Consider the following 14,259-nt stretch of genomic DNA (forward strand, 5'->3'; position numbering starts at 1 on the left):
TACACTGTAATCTAAAAAGATGTTTTGAACTTGCCAAAAATCTACTTTTCATTTAGGCTATCCACAACATATATAGTGAATCAATGAAGCAATTTTTAAAAAATTCATTTTTTTTGCTATACAATATTAATAACTATACAAACTAGTCACTGCAAATATCCCAGTTCAAAGAAGCCTGAGACCTACACACAAGCAAGATGGGGAAAATCAGATTGTCAAAACAAAAGCAAATACATTCTATATGTACATAAATACAGATTATCTTCAGTTGTTCTCCAGAAGTAAAAGTAGGCGGTAAAGGCTACTCAGATATCTACCAGCAATTCTGTTGTTTTTTTTTTTAAACATACTTTCTTTAGGAAACTGAAACAGTCTTTATATTTCTCAAGGTAGCACTTTTTTCGAAGTACTTCCATGCAACTGACCTGATGCTACATGGAAGCCTGCAGAAGGGAAAAACACAATTTTTTGATTTTGAACATCTGATTAGTGACAGAGACACAGCAAAGGATCAAACTCACTGAGGAAATTAGATGTCTTTCTATTCCCTTCTTACAAAAGGACCCTCATTGCTTTAAAACAAATAAATCTCATTTGCTTATAAGGCTATTTAAAATGATAAGCAAATTAAACAACATCTTATCAAAGGTGGGGGGGAAATACTGTAAGAACAAGACATTTCATTAGGATCTACCTACCAGATGAAGTCACCGTGTTGAATCCAGAGCATGACACTAACAATATTTTCCAGTACAGAGAACTACTGCATATTAATTCCCCATGGGTGGCCTTGTCTTTCTTTAAGTGACTCTTACTCATACATCAAATCATCTATTCAATGTTTAGTGAGCACAAAGGAACTGCCTTACACATGAAAATCAATGTGTGACCAACACAAATGTAAACTTCAGTCCACGCTGGCATTCACTTTTTACACAGGTCCTCAGAACACAGTGAGCATAAGGCATTAAAACATTCATCTAGGAGTCAGGACATCTATATTTTACAAAAATCACATATTTTACCCTTAGAGAGTACTACTCACTTTGATCTTTTGTGGGATTTGATTCCTGCAATCACATAGTTTCAGTTACTAATTAACATTTTGAATGGAACTCAGTTAAAAGGAGTTATTACCTAGACTCTTTGAATTAAGATTTTATAACTCACAACTAATATCCATGGCTTCCTGCAATGGTCCTTTATTGAAATCCAGGAAGACCACTTTGGACATCCTTTTTTCCTAAGGAGAGAAAAACAACCTAGTTAAACAACACCAGTTTCATCTTCATACATAACATTTTAAAATACATCCAGTATTTTAAACTCAACAAAATGACAGTAATCCACACAATTCAAAGCTAATAACTATGACTTCACAGAAATTCTCTTTTATTGCACTTATTTTGTTTCAAATCAGCAAAAGGACAAAACAATTACTTAACCTCTTCTGAGTCTGTAATGTAAGATAACTTACTTTCGCAGATAAAAAGTAATTCTATTTGGAGCAGAAATACAATGAAAAATTAAGTCATTAAAAAAAGTATTTCCTTCACTACTCCACCACTGAACTAGCCAATTTAGAAATACAGCAATGCTCACATCAGAGGCATAATAAATATTAAAAGTGTGTGAAATATTTTATTGTATCATTATCTATAACATACCTTTACGCAAATGTTCTACTAGACACCCAGTTCCTCATCTTGCCATTTCTTAGATTTTTTCTTTGCTTTGCTGTTTTGAGATGGGTCATTTTTCACTATAATAACGACTTCCAATAAGATCACATCCAAAGCTATCACCCTAAAATGGTGATAATGCACCACCCAGCAGGAGTCTTTACATCACCTACATAAGTTAGAAACGGGCAGCGCAAACATGCGCTGAGAATCAGCAATGCTAAAGTCAATTAAAAGAAGTGAAACCTACATTGATGCACAACAGCTCCAGCAATTTTACAACTCAAAAATGTAGGCTTCGTATAGTATCAGGCAGCAAAGTACATAACTGTTCACAAAACCGTGGTAAGAAATTGAGTAAGACAATTTTGCCTGGAAGATGTGCGTTTCCCTTGGTTTATTGCTGCACAAGCAGACAAAAGCGTGCTCAGTCAATCGGAGAGCCTGTATTAGCTTTTCTCAACAGGAAGCAAAGTTGCTAACGAAGTGGTAAATTCAGTGTTAATGAGTGGCTTCACTGTTACCACCTCTGAGGTAAAACCTTCCATGTTCCAAGTTCCACCCATCTGTTCTGGTGTGAGGGGTTCAGAGGAAGAACAGACGCTTCCCATTTAAAGCAACTGCACTGGTACCCCCGAACAGCGGGGAGGCAGACTGAGAATACTGTGCTGCTTGGAGACTGCAATCCTCATTATCAGAACGGCTCCTCCAAACTTCTCACAGCTTTACAAGATCAAGACAAAACTATGTTGTTCTACATACAAAATCATACTGCTAATAAATATTAGTATGAAAGCTGAAGTTAAGAAAGTGGCTAAGACACCCTGTGGTCACCATTAAACTGAAATTCTGTTCAGAGTTCTCAGAGATATCTAAAGCATTACCTAATGCAATCGTGTAAGAGACTTCTCTCCATACTGTGTATTTATGGAGATTGGGAACTGCTCCATATGGGTATGATTAGAACTCTTCTATGGTAAAAGAGGTATCCCTATAGATTCAGTCTTTGAATCAAGCCTGAAATGCTTACTGTATCAATAATATCACTGCTACATTTTAATAATTTTCAGCTAATTATAATTTTTATTCTTATCATAACGTATTATGAGCCACTCATTAACACTGAATTTTTCCAGCTATCAAGTTGGTACAATCCACTATTTTTTTGTGCAGGACAACAACAAAGTTAACGGAAAACAGAAAATGTATTTTTAAATTACAATACTTTAATCTTGTGATAACACTGAACTAAGATGCAATAATTCAGTTACATTATCTACTCCACATGTCAGAATTTATGCAGTTACAATGACAGTTATAACTAAAGACACAATGCTATGTTTTTTGAACAAATGTTATCATCCAACTTGTCTCTCGGGAAAAAAAGAAAAATCAATCATTGTAACTAAGATGTAACCAAGGCTATGCAATACAGTTTGCATGCTTCCACCAGAGTTTTAAAATTATCTTCTCTATACGATATCAGGAATACAAAATTATTAATTCTGTCAAAATAGACAGCATTTAATACTTGGCATATTTGAAAGATTAAAAATTAAAATATTAAAAATAAAAAAATTAAAGATTGTTGAGGTAATTTTTATTTAAGCATCTAGTGCAATATACCTAGGAGATATATACATGTAAAAATGGTGATGGAAAGTGTCTGGAAAAGCCTACACAAGTGTACACAATTCCAGCTCCTACCTTTGAAACACACTTTATCTAAAGGCTAGGTTGTATTCAATTATTCAGTTCAATTCAATTATTTCAGTTAAGCCTAGAGTAACTGCAATGCACTTAACAGTGTTATTCTTGGTTTACATGCTATGCTATTTACTATACAGAAATTATTTCATGTCCAAAAGTAGAAAGGAACCAATTACTTATTCAGCTAAGCCACACTCCACTCTCTATTAATTGATTTAAAATCTACCTAATTTTAAATACTGTTGTTATTCATAAAGTATCAGTTTTAAAAATCATAATGTGTTCTGCAGATATGACTGCCTGTGGCCAGACAGTCTAAGCACTAAAAAAGTGTAAGGTCAGATCTATCTTCAAGCTGACAGATCATAATTTAAATGCCTTAAGCTAATCTTATTGTCTTAAAAAATCTTGCACATCAGTATTTTTGCAAACTATCAGCACTTGCTGTAACACCCTTACTACACTACATCTTGAGGTTACTACAGAAGAAATGAGGTGATAATTGCATATTAACATAATTATTTGGTAATCCCTCCAAGCAGGCTTCCTAGGTCACTCAGTAATTCAGATTAGATGCAACCTTCCTGACATCAGATCTATGCTGTCCACTTTCTGTTCATTAATAATTCTTTTTGATAGGAATGTATTTAAATCCATTGTTCTATGTACATTATTAATTTGTATTTATTACCAGTCGGCTTATGACTTTTCCAAGTTCTTATTTCATAACTACAGCCTTTACTACGCAGTAGGGTCACACACCAAATTAGGAGCACAGCCTTCATGCAATGCTAGATCAGTAAAGCTTACACCTCAGTGCAAGCCCACTGTCATTTTATAGGGATTTACAATAAATTTGAAAGCACACTGGAGCTGAAAAATTAAGACAGAAGAATTTGCCCGAGTCTCTGAAAAGCATGAAGTGCCTTTATATGTTCTGATATCAAATTTCTCACTAAATTCATAACTGTGAGCCAATGAGCTAAACGCACAGAGCGACAATTAAGCAGCACAAAAACTTAGAAGCCATCTCCTAAATGGCTTGAATTTCTTCAGCCTACTTAAAGAAACTGAAGAAATACAGTGTCTTTCAGCAGTGCTGTAACAAAGGTAAAAACATACTTGCCTGTGCTAGTAACTCCTCATAAGTCAAGCTCTTTTCGCAGATATGTGAATAACCAGGACACTCAAGGAATTGTTCAAATATTCAAGACATAGGAAAGGTGCTTCAGGTTTGCACTGCTCCCATTTAGATTTTTCTTCAAAACTTCATTATGTAAATAGAGAAAACTAACAAAACCTACCGCTTTTCCACAAATGTTCCTGTAATAAAGCTTTCTCAAGTGACAGATTGTATTATGGGTGATGGAACCAAAGTCACAGATTTTTAGGCAACAAACAGAAGACCAGAGAGAGTTAAAGTACATCATGGTACAGGACTAAAAAAGCATCTCCTTCCATTTTGCCCAATCAGTCAATGCTTTAAAACCTTAATCATTGCAAACATCAAGCACAGAACTTCTGCCAAAAGAGAAAGGTTTAAGAACCTCTGGAAAATGAAGGTCTGTACAGAGTAATAGAGGAACTGGTAGTGTACCAGCACAAACCAGCCACATCTTGAGAAAAAAAGAACAACCTCAGAATTCAGCTGCACAATATTTTTGCCTCCTCCATATAGTGATGCACAGAGTTTATGCCTCTGGAGCTTTGGGTGTTATCTAGCAATATAAATGGCCCAAAACAACAAAAACACAATACTTTGAGCATTAGAAGAATACCTATTACTTGTTTTCCAGTTTATTATTCTTTTAAAAAAGCTATCCCACTCCACCCATCAGATGGAAATAAAACCACAAAGCCTGACAACTAGAGATGAGCCAGTGACTCACCTTGCCTTCCCTCAGTTTCTATTTGTGTTTGCAAATTAAGTTGTTGAAAATACATTTCCTTCTGCACAGCAGAAACACTGTAGACTGCCTTACTCAGCTTTGAAATCTACAAATGAACACTTCTGCATTTTTTTCAAACTTCTGTAGTGAAGAGACAGCTTGTTTAATATGCCTAACACCATGAGTACTGCCCCCCCACAGCTACTTTACACAGTCCACAGTTATTAATCTAACTGGAACACGAAGAGCTCCATTCAAAACTAGTTATCTTCAATTCAAATCCACAGCTGTTCATGTAACGATACAAACACTGGAAAACTCCCATAGCTAACTAGACTGCCATAATACATTTTTTTAAAGCAGTATGAAATATTACCAATACAACATTTGTATTATACCTAAATAAGTACTAAGTTACTGCCACCCACAGTATAACCTTTTTAATACTGTTAGAAAGTTGACTGAGTTGTCAAATATCTGCGGAAAAAGGTGACCACAGAGAAATTCTCAGTTATAGAGCAGCCATGACAAGAGCAGCTCATCTTTTCAGTAAGATTATAATTGGGAAGATCAAACCCAAAGCACACTTTTTTCAGAAAGTTATTTTCCTAAACTTAGTTCCTAATGCAACAATGTCTTCAAAAGCTCTCTGTCAGGAACAGTAAAGAAACCCAAAATTACTTAAAATGTCAAAATTTCAGAAACTTGATTTCTGGTCTAAAATATCTAAGAATGATATTAACATCTCATGTGAAAGGAAATGGAACAAAACTTAAGAACAACCATCACACCATTAGAAATCACAAAAGAGAATTCCATTATTGCCACCAACCATTCTTAACCTTACTCCTCTAGTATTGATTTGCTTGGGGAAATAACCAGTTTGTCACAATGGGGGGCATCATGCTAAAATTCAATACTGAAATCAATAATAATAAATGACAGTACAATTTAAGTGTGACAAAAACCACATGTATCACTATAGAAAATACTCTGGTTTTAACTGCTCATGCAGCAGTTTAAGACAGTTTCATGGGCAGGTGCTTTTCAAAATGAACTAGGTATTTCTAAAAGATGACTAGCCAGAACACAAAACCAAGATGTTGAATCTGCTAACTTAAGAACAGTCACGCACCGTCTAGCAACTCCACAGGCTTTGTAACTCCTGCCCAGAATTCCACAGCCCTGTTCACAGAGGACAGCCAGGTACTTGTCTTCATGTTCCTGCAGCTCTCTAGTTTGGATTTTTAGTAGTGCAACGTATTTTAAATTGTACTGTCATTAGCTCTACTAGAGATGAGAACTACAATCAAATATTGAATTGTCCTAAATGCAGACATACATGGTAATGACTAGCAGTATTCCAATAAAGACATAGAAGTATTAAAAATACAAAATTATTGCTCTGTGAAAACACACACTATTTCTCCTCTAAACTTCTTTAATATAGATATGAAAGTATTTTTAAAATGGTTTCCAACTACCAACTTTGAATTTATCATTCTGACAGCTGCAGAAAATTACACAAAAATTATTAGGGATACGGTAAAAGCATGTTCTCTCTATCCCAAGTTATGTAGAATATATTGACAGCAAATTTAATGTATATAATTTAATGCTCTTCTCCCTTCTACCTCTCTTCCAGGGATCCTGTTTTCCAGAGTTCTCTCACTAAATAAAATAATGTCACTGAGTACTATTATCACACTCAAATTTATAAAAACGCATTTCCCAAGTCCTACCTAATTTTCTAGTTGCATTTCTACAATTTTAGATTTTACACAAGATGAATCTCTCTTCTTCACCACCATATACTTAAATACCTTCCTCATGTGTCACACCTCAATTGAGACTTGTCAGTGTCAGCTCTTCAAGCAACACAGGAAAAGTATTTTGTCCCTACAGAACCCACTGCCACCAGCAATGTTCCTCTCCAGTCGCACTAAGTGAGACATTTCACAGAGACCATGTTTAGGAAAGTATCTGCACTCCTCCAGACTTTAAGATTACCACTATAGTCATTACATGGGGCATTATACTAAAATTAAAGAACCTGCTGACTACTGCAGAAGATTTTGGCTTGCAGAGAAGAGGAAGTATTTTCAACATGGCATCATATACTGTCAAATTACTGGGCCATTCACTGGAATTATGCTTTTCTTTGAAGCAAAGCCAGTTTAAATAATTGCTGCCTTCTTCCACTCTCCCAAGTTCCTCCTTTCACAATTTATCAACCATTTCATTATCCAGTTTAAAAGGCTGGGACCCAAACACCGCTGAATCGGCACAGTCGAGAGGCGACAACTAGGGGTAAGGGTACAAACTTGTACTAGCTTTGTTGGCAGAAAAATCCACTGGGGAATCTTTTCCTGAAATCTACACGAATAAATAAAAAAGTAAAAACGTAGAGAACATTTCATAAGGCAAAAAAGAAGCTTTGACAGTCCTCTGCATTAAACTGCAGAACGCAGCACTATAAAGAATTCTACCATGAAGCAAATTTTATGTTCTAAAATTATTTGAACTAAACTACTCAACTGAAGCAAAATACTGGAACTAAATGCTAAAATAATTCAACTGGGGAACATTAAATACATCTTCTGAGAATACTATTAACACAAGCAATACTCTTAAATTGCGTATTAGACACGATAGCTAGATTTTCCATAGAGACATACAAATGCAAATCCTTCCAGTAGGGTAAATAAAAAGTATTTTCATTTCTAAAACACATAACGAACTTTCAGAAATTTAAAAACTAATTCACTCCTCCTTAACCTGTAGTTTTACGGGATCAGCCACCTTATCTGCCCAGAGACAAGTCCTTCTGAAGCCAGGTACTGCCACCAAGTGGTGGTGAAATTTGGATTTACAAATCCAGTTATTCCCCACGTGTATAGCATACACAACTGAAACATGTTCCTGCAGCTGCCAAATATGAGCAATGCCCTGCTAACACAAGACATTTAAAAATTAATCAAAGCAGAGCCCAGGTATCCAAATCTAAAACTCATCTTCAATGTAAAACAAAGGTTTTTCCAACAATTTGGTCCTTTTGTTCAGAGACCGCTTGTAAGCAGTTGGGTAAAAAAAACCTTTTTTCCAATACAAATCCAATACATACCAATAAAACAATTAGGTGTTTTATATAACTTTATGCAAATTCCCAATGATTACAACTATATCACCAGAGAGGTCTTATTTTCACGATTTCAGGACAAAGAGAATTCTGTAACTGACATAAAAGACTTCTTAATGTATAAATATCCAGCTTTTCTGGATAAGCTGCCCACTCAATTTACATTCGTTACTATGTAAAGATCACAATCAGACTGAGAGGAATTTTTAGAAAACAGACATATTTGACTATTTTTACAGGAATATTTCACAAGTTAATTAAACAATATTTTTGGTTACCTGCATGAACTAGTTGTGAAGTGTCAATCCAACAGATCACAGATGAAAACTTGAATGACAACATGATGCTGCTGCATAATGGATTTAGACAACAACTTTCTTAAACATGATTTTAAGGACACTTTAACCCAGTTAACACAACACATCTTTCAACTTCAGAACAATTCTAACCTTATTTACTGTTACATTGAATAAAAGTTGTCATTCTTTTTATCCAACATGACCTAAAACACATCTAGCAGTTTCTCATTATTTTTGCTTTTTTTGGCTGATAACCACTTGCTGTACAAATGTTAATGTAATCACAAATTTTCAGGCTGTATCTCCTGCTAATGTAACTTTTAAAGCATTGTATCTTTCCCAGTTATAAAAACACTAGCTGGAACAAACACTCTGCTTTTACTAATTTAATTCAGAACCTTAGAGTAATGAAATACATTCGTGATATTCACTCATCAGCAAACTGGCTCTCATCCTACATTCTTTCAGTTACCAGGGGTTAAAAAGCTAGTAAGATTTGAAGTAGCAGTACCAGGTAAGGAAAAAAAAAGCCATCTTGTACATTTTCAGGTTAAGAACAAAAAATTCTGTTGACTTGGAGAAGGTGATTGCACTTACTGATGAAAATACAAAATCAGAGCTTTTAAAGAACTCAAATCTATGTAACACCGCACATGACCAGAAAAACATAAGTGAGAAGAAAAGCTCAGGTCAGCCCACTAATACTTAGTGTTTTTTCTTTATTTTTTTAATTTAAAATAAAAAAGTCATTACCAGAAGTGATTAATGGCAGAAAACTGAACTTCATGTTACCAGGATAATATGAACAAGACAAAATTATATGAGATCCTCTCTGAGCCAAAGAAACAAAAAATTCCACATACTAAACTTCAGCCTGTGCAGAATTCTGTATATAACCTATCCTTGTTCACTATTCCTGGTACTATTCACTAATTACACCCTTCCACTTTTAGGTAAAGCAATACTAAATACATTCAAGGCAGTTTCTGGAAGCAAGTTTGGTTTGCCTGGTATCTAAAATGCTTAAAATATGACCTCACTTCACTGTACACACTTAATTACAGGGAAATTCAGCACAAGCATGCAACTTCTGCAACCTATCCTGCTACACAGAAGTGTGCCCCATTGCACTTTTAACACACTGAGATCAAGTTTATTTTTTCCTAACTTTTCTCTGTACTTAAGACAGATTCTCCTGTGGAATTCAGAAATGCAATCTGTAAATCAGAAATTTTAAGACCAAATACTATGGTAACCCCAATAAAGTACATTCACTGTTTGTAAACAGTATCTTATACCTGTGTGTTTTTAACTAGTAACAGATTTCTTTATTTATTTACATAAGTCAGGACATATTTTATATTTGCCTTAGGAATGTGAATGATTTGAAATTGTAAGAACAAAACTCCAAACCCTTAACAAAAACAAAAAAACCCCACAAAAACCACACAAACAAAAACCAAAACCAACCCAAACAAACAAACAAAAACCAAAACCACAAAAAAACAACCCAAACCCTACATGGAAAGCACACTAGCAGTCTCAACAGGAAATGCATTATGGTCAAGTGTACAAGAAAAATGCTTGAGCAAATAACTAAATCACATTTTCAGCTACTGCTTTAAAAGACATAAGCTTACAGAAAAAGGCAAGTGTGCACTGAGCTGTGAGAGTGAAAATTACTGTTCATAAGTTTCTGAGATGCTGCAGCTACTACACTCATGAGTGGAGACTGAAAACAGAGGCAGCTAGGAAATGCAGGTTGTTCTTGAAAATTCTTTCAGACATTCCTGCTGCCTCTCTCTGAACCTTCTTCAGCTCTTCTCTCTTGTTTTTCAGTCACTTGACTAGAAGAAGCAATACACATTGCAATGCAATGCAGTTATGGTACACCACAAATCCGCAGAACTGGATCTGGGTTTTGTTTTGTTCCCTAATAAAGCACAGTAATTTCATTGATTTACTAACTATTCAGTTGTCATTTTTACTGAACTCTGGGAACCTCAAGATCTCCTCCAAGCAACAGCAATACTGATGAAACATCATTACACTGTTTCCACTTATTCTTTTACACATTTTTCTGTCCTTTTGCCATGAATGCAATCCTACAGGCATTCTCCTCAGAGACCAGCTTTTTCCTACTAAACACAGATAACCACCATTAAGATGAAAGGTCTTCAGAGTTTCATTCAGAAGACTTCATGCTTAAAACTGCACTCAGTTATTTATACATCAGACTTTTCAACTAATTTTCTGTATTTAAACCAGTAATTAGATAACCACACAAACTAAAAAGAAACAGAGCATAAATGGCAAGCTAAGGCAAGCTTTAAGTACTGAAAGCATTAGAAGGCACAAGGAACAGTCTACTAAATTGAATTTTATTGAATTTTACTGTCAATTCAAGTCCCCTTTCTAGCCATAATTTTTGTTTTACCCTCATCCTTAGATGAAGTATTTCCTTTTGCAGAGTTATATTCATTTGTTTTCTCAAAGCAGCACATTTCAGAAACCAGTAAAGTCAGGCTAAGGCAGTAAACATCTTCTACACATAAGTATATGCATAACACAGTGGTAGAGCTTATTTTTAATTGTTCATAGTTCAGAAGACAATTCATAATCAAAGTCTTGAATCAGTTACACATTATACAAAAGATCAACACTCAATAGAAGAGTTATTTTAAATTCCCCACAAAGCACTCTTCTATAATCAGTATTTTAAAGTTGACAGCAACAGCTCTGAGGAAGTCTTAGTGCAACAGAAGATATGAACAAAGCAGTCACGTCTATTTTAATATGTACAAACTACAATTTCACGGCAATATTAAGTCTATGTAATAATTGGAGCTTGGAACTGAGGAACAAACTCATTTAAGCAAATGGGATCTCCCTCTCACCTCTTCAAAATATCAAGTCACTGCAAGCAGCTACATTCTGAGACGGTACATTAGTCAAACAGCAAGCAGGAAACTTGAGGAGACATCTTTGGTTTGTTACAGAGGTCTCTGTAGCTGAGTCCATCATGCCATGTCTCCAAAGTAGAGCTTACTGAACTGTGGGGCCTTACCTAAAGATTCTCTTGAAAGACTCAAGTTAAAACGGATTAAAGTTCATTGTTACATGTTTCACATAATTATATGGAGACAAGATTAATTTTGTAGTTCAAATTATTCCCGGAGTAGCAAGTAAATGGAAGAGAAAAAGATAAGCTTCTTAATTCTTTTTCTTAAAATAACAGAGAAAGGGGGTGGGGGAAGGAGGGAAATGCCAGTCACAGGAAATTTTTCCTAGATGGACACTTTGCAATTGCAAATGGACACTTAAGCCCAACCAGCAGTAAATCTCCATAAACTTTGTCTTTCAAATAGCTTGCAAATGGATTCCTAAAGACAGGAAGAGAGGACAAAGTTCCAACAGAATTTCACTGTTTAAAACTTGAAATGCTATTCTGATAGTTGGTCAAATTTCCCACAGTTATTTATTAATACATTAGGTGCAAGTTTAACATGCTGCTTTTACAGTGCAAAGTACACTTTCAGTTCTTTGAAATGAGGAAGATAATATGTAGAGAACAAAATTATTTAAAGTGCTCATAATTTTGTCTCTCAACAGCTAGCAGAACACCTTGATAGCTTTTTAACTATAATAGTTTACAGAAGAAAAACATTATTATCATCATAATACAAAATAATGGGGGAAATATCTTTTGTTCCTATTTTGGTTTTGTAGAAGTAACACTGCACCATTACAGTACATACACTGGGTACATTATAGTGAGCAAGATACAAATTTCAAGAGAATTTTCACTGACCACTTTTCTGCAGGTTTAGCAGTATACCCAAATGGCATTTTTTGGGAAAAAAAAAACCACCAACATAAAACTCCTACTCACCTTTGCTTGTTTGATTTACATTATGCTGTAAGATCCACTTCCACATTAAAACAAACCTGCAAAATAAAACAAGAACTTACTGTACATCTGTCATTGTTTTCTGCTTGCGTCCTAGTCTATGAGACAAGACAGGCAAAGCAGGGAGGTAAGATATCGCCAGCCATAAAAGTATTCTACCTTTTTGATCTCAGGGTAAAAGTATCAACATTCCAGTGGTCTTCTCTCAAACATGTGTAATTTCCAAATAACATAGCTACTGGCATTTTCATTTCAAAAATCTACCAAGAAGTTGCATCAAATATACACTTCCTATTAAATTAAGTGAGCAGAACAGGGGAAAAGAAGTTGCATGGCAAGAAAAGCTCTGCATTTGCTGCTAGTGCCTTCAAAGTCAGCTATCTCAAGATCCCTGAACAAGGAATGATGCACAGAAAGGAAATTGTTACAAATGAATACTTTTTAAAAAATCTTTTTAGCAAAAATGATCAACATATCTGAGATTAAGTGTTGGAGGACTTGAAGCCTGGGCCTTTCTAATTTCCCATCTTTTCTAAGGCAAAGTTAAGTTTATGATTCTAAGGTTAGCTGGCTCCCTTAAAAATTATAATTTATTTGTCTGCATGAAAGCTGATCAATGTCAGATGAACTTGTTTTGCTCATGTATCTTTAGAACTAACTATACAAGGTCATTTTTCACTTCCTATTTGGAAATTTTGAAGAGACTCCAAAAGCAACTGAAGCTGCACAAAAGCAAGAATGGATTTGGGTATGGTATCTCTACAGAACTGGGTCTGCTAACGAAGACACAACTACCAGCACAAAGCTTTACAGAAAGGGTAGGTTGTTCTTATGTAGACTAAATATTTAGGGCATCATCAGAACTGACTCTGAACGAAGTAACTATCATCACACACCGTCCTTATCTTATTCACACACAGCTTTTTGATTCAGAGTTCCCCAATCAATCTGCAACTGTCTCATAGTCCCTTGCCTAAATTACAAAGACAGAGAGTAAAAGAAGACAGACCTCTCAAAAAAGTTTGACAGGATAATTTAAAGCAACAGAAGATAAGTATTTGAGCTCCTCTTCCTAGCACCAGGATTGTGTCCCAAGTATCATATTAAACTGTAGCTTTATGCATGAATGTTACTCAATATGCATACTTATTTCTCAAGTAAGATTTATTACAGAAAAAATACAATTCTTTGGTCAGATTTTAAAGTAATATTCATTCACCCAGAGAAGCAGAAGTGCTACTTTCAACCAGCAGTGGAGCTCTACTGCATGTTACAGGAAGTAAATGTAAAGCTGCAGTTATATTCCCACAAAAATAACAGTCTCCATATGCGAAGAGGCAAAACACCTTCCATAAAATGAGAAAGTAAGTCAATGGTCCTGGCTTTACATGATCAAACACTATGATGAGCACTAAACCAGACATCTCAGTAAGCCTGGGCACTTTGGCTGGGGAGTGACAACCCCAGTCTAACACTTCTTTAATTAAGAACTACAATGACTCTGCCCCCGTGCAAAATGGCCTCAACACCTACATCTTCTACACTTTGCAATGAATAATCATTAGTAATAACTGGTCTCAACACAGATCTCATGGCTTGTGAGTCAAGTGCAGACAGAATCTTTAGGTCA

At 35.2% G+C, this 14,259-nt stretch overlaps 1 protein-coding gene across 11 annotated transcripts in view; it reads right to left on the minus strand.

Moving 5' to 3' along the window:
• Positions 1-14,259, minus strand: part of ZNF644 (zinc finger protein 644) — a 73,514-nt gene that overhangs the window by 16,066 nt on the left and 43,189 nt on the right. For 7 of the 11 annotated variants that reach the window (XM_038143766.1, XM_038143756.1, XM_038143758.1 and 4 more), the window contains exons 2-3: positions 12,612-12,667; positions 1,171-1,243 (exon numbers count right to left, since the gene is read on the minus strand). The gene's annotated coding sequence lies outside the window, so the exon portion shown is untranslated. Of the gene's footprint in view, positions 1-350; positions 444-1,137; positions 1,244-12,611; positions 12,668-14,259 lie in introns of all 11 variants that reach the window. The other 4 variants (XM_038143762.1, XM_038143763.1, XM_038143764.1 and 1 more) reach the window with 3 other exon arrangements.

Source organism: Motacilla alba, chromosome 8 (assembly GCF_015832195.1).
Source record: "Motacilla alba alba isolate MOTALB_02 chromosome 8, Motacilla_alba_V1.0_pri, whole genome shotgun sequence".
NCBI lineage: Eukaryota > Metazoa > Chordata > Aves > Passeriformes > Motacillidae > Motacilla > Motacilla alba.